Below are 6,000 nucleotides of genomic sequence, written 5' to 3'. Positions count from 1 at the left end.
AGTCATCTTGGGTCCCTCTGTGCCTTCTGGTATTCCTGCAGTTCTTAAATTATTCCTCCTGGAGTGCCTCAAGAGCTCCACATCTCTCATCTAACTTCTTTACCTCCGCAGACAAACGCTCCACAGTGGCCTGGAGAGTGGCGATGGTGTCAGAGTGGTTCGAGGCACAGTCCTGCAGTTCAGTCAAAGTGTTATCATGCCTGGCCACGTCGCTTTTTATGTCCGAAATTGAGGGCTGGATGCTCTGGTTCAAGGATGATATCTCGCCTCCTATGGTGGTAGAAATCTCTAATATGCAAGTGTCCAGTGCTAGTTAGTTCTAGTTCTAGTGGTTAGCGGGGCTTTATTTGATGATTCTAGTGTGTGTTACATTGTTGTCATATTGTTGAGTCGCAGAGCTGTACAGTGTTACAGTTTCTGTAGAGTCTGGTATAAGGAACTCAGATCCCTCTGTGAATAATGTTCACTGAAACTGATCTGTAGTTAATGAACTAGTCAGGATTTACAGTAGAGAATGTTTCTGCCATTACATGGCCTGTATTTGTAGAGCGCTTTACTCGTCCCTAAGGACCCCAAAGTGCTTTTTTGCCCAAGGACACAACGACCGAGACTGTCCAAGCCGGGGCTCGAACCGGCAACCTTCCGATTACAAGACGAGCTGCCAACTCTTGAGCCACGATCGGCCCACATATTGTTGTCTTTTGTTGCAGACACCAAGTGTTGAGATCCTGTCTCAACCTCCTACATTCTTCCAGCAGGTTACACATTATTTTTTGTATTTGGAATCAAATATATGTGTCAGTTGGGCCTAGTGCAGGGGTCAGCAACCTTTAACACCCAAAGAGCCTTTTGGACCCGGTTTCCACACAAAGGGTCAGGGTTCGGGAAAACACTGGGAGCCGCAAATACTTTGTGACATCTAAAATGAAGATAACACTGTGTATATTGTTTTTACCTTTATGCTTTGTGTGAACAACTACAGTGTGTTGCTTATGAAATCCATGAAGTGCTACAGAGAAAATTACATTTGATTTATGTAATGAACACATTTTGAGCTCTTAAAGAAATATAACAAAGGAAAGCTGAACTACAATGATCCATGTAGCAAACACAAACTGTTATATCGCCTTTGGGCTTTTGGAGCCTTGACCTGACTTTTAAAAAATAATTGGAAAAAAGCTCTATGCTGCTACAAAATGAAAAATAGATATTTGCAATATTCTGCCCAAGTATGTATTTTACACACATACCTAGTAAATATATAAAACTCACTGTGACACATACTTTAATATTTCGAATCAAAAACAGTTCTTATTTAATTCAGTGACAGCAACGGGGACAAAGCTGTTTTTATAACGCTTTGTCCTGCATCTCGGAAATAGAAACCTCCGTCCTGAGGGAAGAAGCTGAAATTCACCCCTTAGAGGATGGGAACCATTTTTAAGGATCGATAAAGCCATCCTCTGTACCTGCTCAGAGTACAGGGAGGCTAAACAAGACTGTGGCTCACCTATCAGACGACTGGACCATCTCACTATCTGATTCAGAGAGTTTTTCTCTGTGACAGAGGTCTGACCGAACCATGCCACCAAACAAAAGGATAAAACAGACTCAATAAAAGAACGATAAAACAAAGTTAAAATTTTTTGGTTAATGTGGAAATGAACAAGTTTCCTAAGGCAATAAAGGTGCTGGTGACCCTTTTTACAAACTGATTTGCAATTTTGATCAAAGTTCAGTTTTTCATTGATTATGGTCCCAAGATATTTATATGATTGTACTTGCTCTATTTTCTGACCTTTAATTAAAGTGACTCCGTGCCCATTTTGTTGTTTCCTAAAATCAACAACCATGTCTTTTGTTTTAGATATGTTCAGCTGGAGATAAGACTCCTCCCACCACTGAACAAAGTCATCAATGACTGGGCCGTGGTTAGTTTCACCCTCTTTCAGTAAGCTGACAATAACAGAGTCATCTGCATATTTAATAATGACCCTGTTTTCATGTCTGCCCTGACACATGTTTGTATAGAGAGTGAATAATAAGGGCGATAGGACGCAGCCTTGAGGAGAACCTGTGGAGGAGAACACTGGGTCAGACAGAACCCCATTTATTCTCACTCTTTGTGACCTGTCAGTTAGAAAATCTAAAATCCAGCCCACCAGGTTTTTCCTGATTTCAAACTGTTCTAAAAGTCTTTTAATTAAAATATGGGGCTGTGTTGTATTAAAAGCCGAAGAAAAATCAATGAAAAGAAGTCTTGCAAAAGTCCCTTTACTCTCTACATGTTTAAGAATCAGATTTAGTAAAGTCAAAAGTGCGTCCTCCACTCCTCTGTTGGGCCTGTATGCAAACTGCATTGGATCCAGCTGACCTTCAGTCTCTTCATAATCACATTTCTGATGATTTTTTCAAAGACTTTCATTACAACTGAAGTGAGGCAACAGGCCTGAAGTCGTTTAAATTTAGGGACAGGAACCACGACTGCTTCTTTGCAAAGAGAGGGCACATGTTGTGTTTGCAAGGATTTGTTAAAAATAACCTGAAATATAGGACTGAGTTCATCAGCACAAGATTTAATTAGGCGGCCACTAATATTATCAGGACCTGGCTCTTGTTCACATTGACTGTATGAAAGGCCTTTTTAACATCGCTGAGTTCAATGATAAAGTGCTGAGTATCTCTCAGTTTCTGTTTCAGTTCCCAAATATCCTCGCTGAAATCAGAAGAACTAAAACGAGCAGAAAACATGTTTAAAGCATTTGAAAATCTCTGTCTGAATTAAAACATCTAAAATGACCTGACTGCTGCTCTGGGGATTTTGAAACCCTGCTATGGTTTTCATACAAGTCCAGGCAGACCCAAAAGTTTTTGCAGCAAATTTGCTTTCAAGAAGGTTTTTGTCTGTTTTGCTTTCAACATCTCGATTTTCATTTCCTTGGTAGCTGTCTGAAAATCGGTAACAGCCCCTCTTTAAAGGCCTGTCTCTTTTTCCTTAAACAGGATTTGACACTTTTAGTGACCCATGGCTTATTGTTAGCGTAAATTTTAACGTGCTTACGGGGTATAATCATGTCTTTACAAAATACTGCACAGGAGCTAGTAACATCCACCAAAGCGTCGAGATCATCTCCACAAGACTGAAGACGGGGCTGTACGAAGTCACTTTATCTCTACAGGACTGTAAGCTGTCGTCTGTGAGGCGTGAGCGTGTTTGTTTGAACACAGTTCACGGTGGAGAACAGCTGCTGACATAATGTGGATCCCAAGATCCATAACTGGCCTACCTGGGGCTGAAAGTCTCCATAAATGCAGGCGTTTCAGCGGCTACACCGGCTTCCACGAGTGTGACGCTTATTTTGAGAAAATAATAGAATATAAATGTATTTTTATATTTCAATATCACAATAATCTTCCAATGTAGAACTACAAGTTAAAAAAGAACTAACATAAATCAAATCCACTTCAGCTAAATACTTCTCATTTATTTCCATCTTACATGCTGTGACTGCAGCCATTCCCACATCTCTGTGAATGGGACTCATGGACATGGATCAGTGGTTGTTGATCAATGGTCCTGAGAATCTGCATAATTAAGATGAAGGAACGGAGCTCCCAGCCCATCGTTCCTGCAGCTGCTTTCAGTCTTTATGCAAATGTCCTGTTTGTAAGACTGAAACCTGCAGCTGAGACTGAAGACGTCACCTGATGATGACGACACGTTTCTCCCACAAAACGCTGCGTCCAGATGAACAGAAGCAACAGACTCACTTTCCTGGATGATTGAGATGCATCAAGACTTCATTGTGTGTTACTTCTCATTCAGCACAGACACATTATTCCTGTTAGGTCATGTCAGCTGTCACTCAGTACAAGCACAACTGTGAACAACACAAACTTCTCTTCAATGTGTCACAGAAACACTAAGTGTGAGAGCCTGTATGACACACAGGACAGACTGTAAGCTCTGCTGGCTGCACAGCACTTTGTAGCAGTTTTCCAACATGTCCTCCACCCGTGATGTCAGTGGTGGGACCCCAGTCACAGCACTCAGCACCACCTCCTTTAAATGGATTTTATAGCAGTTCCTCCCGTTACTCGGTGCAACGCTTCTTAAATGTGTTTTTGCAGGATAAAACACAGCAGGTGGTCTAGAGAGGACGTCAGCTGACGGAGCAGAGGGAGGCAGACTGTGGATAAATGACAGAGTGAGAGGAGAGCAACCATGACAGAAGCACAGGTGTGGCAGATAGAAGTGGCTTTATAGACACTTATTGTCAGTCCTCGTGCATGCTGTGGAAATAAGTGTCTGTGTCATGAGGTGACATGTGAGCTTATCTTTGGTCAATAAAGCTGAACGACCAGTTTTCACTTTGCTTGTTACGCTTGTTTAGTGACGTCTGGGTTTCTGTGGAGCCCGAAATTGGTCAGTCTTTTAAAACTACTTCTCCCTGAAATATTCATGTCAAGTTTTAATTACATTTCGCGGATTTTAACCCTTTATATCCCGGTTTCGTCACATGAGCGCACTGCTTTTTTTGCCCCAAAAACATAAAACATAAAACATAAAATATTTTCCAAAAAAAACATTTGAAGTAATATTTTATTGTTATTATAATTAGGCCTTTAGATGGACAAAAGATTGGCACGAACATTAATTTCGATCCGGTTTTAATTTTTTTTCCAGAAGCCAAAATGTCCCCAGGCGGCGCTGCTGCTCCTGCTCCCCCGGGGAGGAGTGCCTCTGCCGGGGGTGTGTTTCGCGCAGCGCCGGAGCATATGGTTCGGTTCCCGTGTCTGCAGCACACACTTCCGCTACCACGTGAAAACAAATACGTCATTTCCTGTTGATTAAAAAAAAAAAAAAAAAAATCAAACGAACCTAAGGGTAGAAAATGGTCCGGAACGAGCAGCGGGCCAAGCTGCTGCTGTACGCGGGAAATTAGTCTGCCTTTTCCGGGTATCTGTCTCGAGCAGGCCGCTGGAGAACATGTGTATGTTCCAGCAGGCGTCACATGTGGAGCAAGGGCGCCACCCGGTGGACAAATAAAAAAATTACAACTCTAAGGCCAGTACTGCAAGCGGAAGCGGAAACATAACCGAAGACGATCGATTTGACCGTAATTTTTTTGCCGTGAAAAATAGCGTTTATAATGGGTTTCAATGGGGCACAAATCGACCCTAGGACCAATAGCGTAAGTTTATCGCTAGCTTAGCCACTGAAGCTAATTTCCGGAAGTCATACTGAAATTTTAACAGTAAATGTGACCAAACTTTTTTTTGCAGACTTTCGCTATATTCCATTCAACACTGTGCAAATGGCAGGTAATCAAAATTTGAAAATAGCCACAAATCGACCCAAGGCCCTCCAGGGGTTAAGGTTGAAAAATCAACAATAAGCTGATGTAATCAACGTTTCACAAAATGGTCAGCAGCTAAAATCTGGAGCCGTTCTTTGGTGGTAATTAACAGTTTGTTCTTGTTAGCTAATTATGTAATTAAAGGTAGCAGCAGAAGCCTTGTGTTGAAAGCCCATTCACTCACACATTCACACAGTATGTGTGTGTCTGTGTTACACTGTGGACATCCCTTCTGTTGGAGCGCCATCTTGTGGCAGGTTTAAGAAATGTTCTTCTTGTAAATCCAAACTGATGCACCTCCATAGCAGACTGTGGAGGCTTTCAGTGACATGAAGACTTGATTTATACTGTCATATTCTCCTGTTACACAAAGCACAGCACGCTGAACATGGATGAACTGAAACTCCCAGCATCTGACTGAGGAAAAGCACAAATCATTCTCACACTGACTCCTGCTTGATTTTAGATTTGCTTTCAAATCCTCACACTTTCATATGAAGCACTAAATGGGCTCCAGACTGTTTATCTCAGCTTCCTGTCAAACACACTGCTGCTCACACCGAGGCTCAGTTTACTCCTCCAGCCTGGCTTAACCTGCTGTCTGTTAAAAACAGTCCCACACTCCTCTGTTTAATCCTTC

Source organism: Rhamphochromis longiceps, linkage group LG3 (genome assembly GCF_057381845.1).
Source record: "Rhamphochromis longiceps isolate RC_006_pf linkage group LG3, R_longiceps_female_GT1.1, whole genome shotgun sequence".
Lineage (NCBI taxonomy): Eukaryota > Metazoa > Chordata > Actinopteri > Cichliformes > Cichlidae > Rhamphochromis > Rhamphochromis longiceps.
This window is presented reverse-complemented; position numbering follows the sequence as displayed.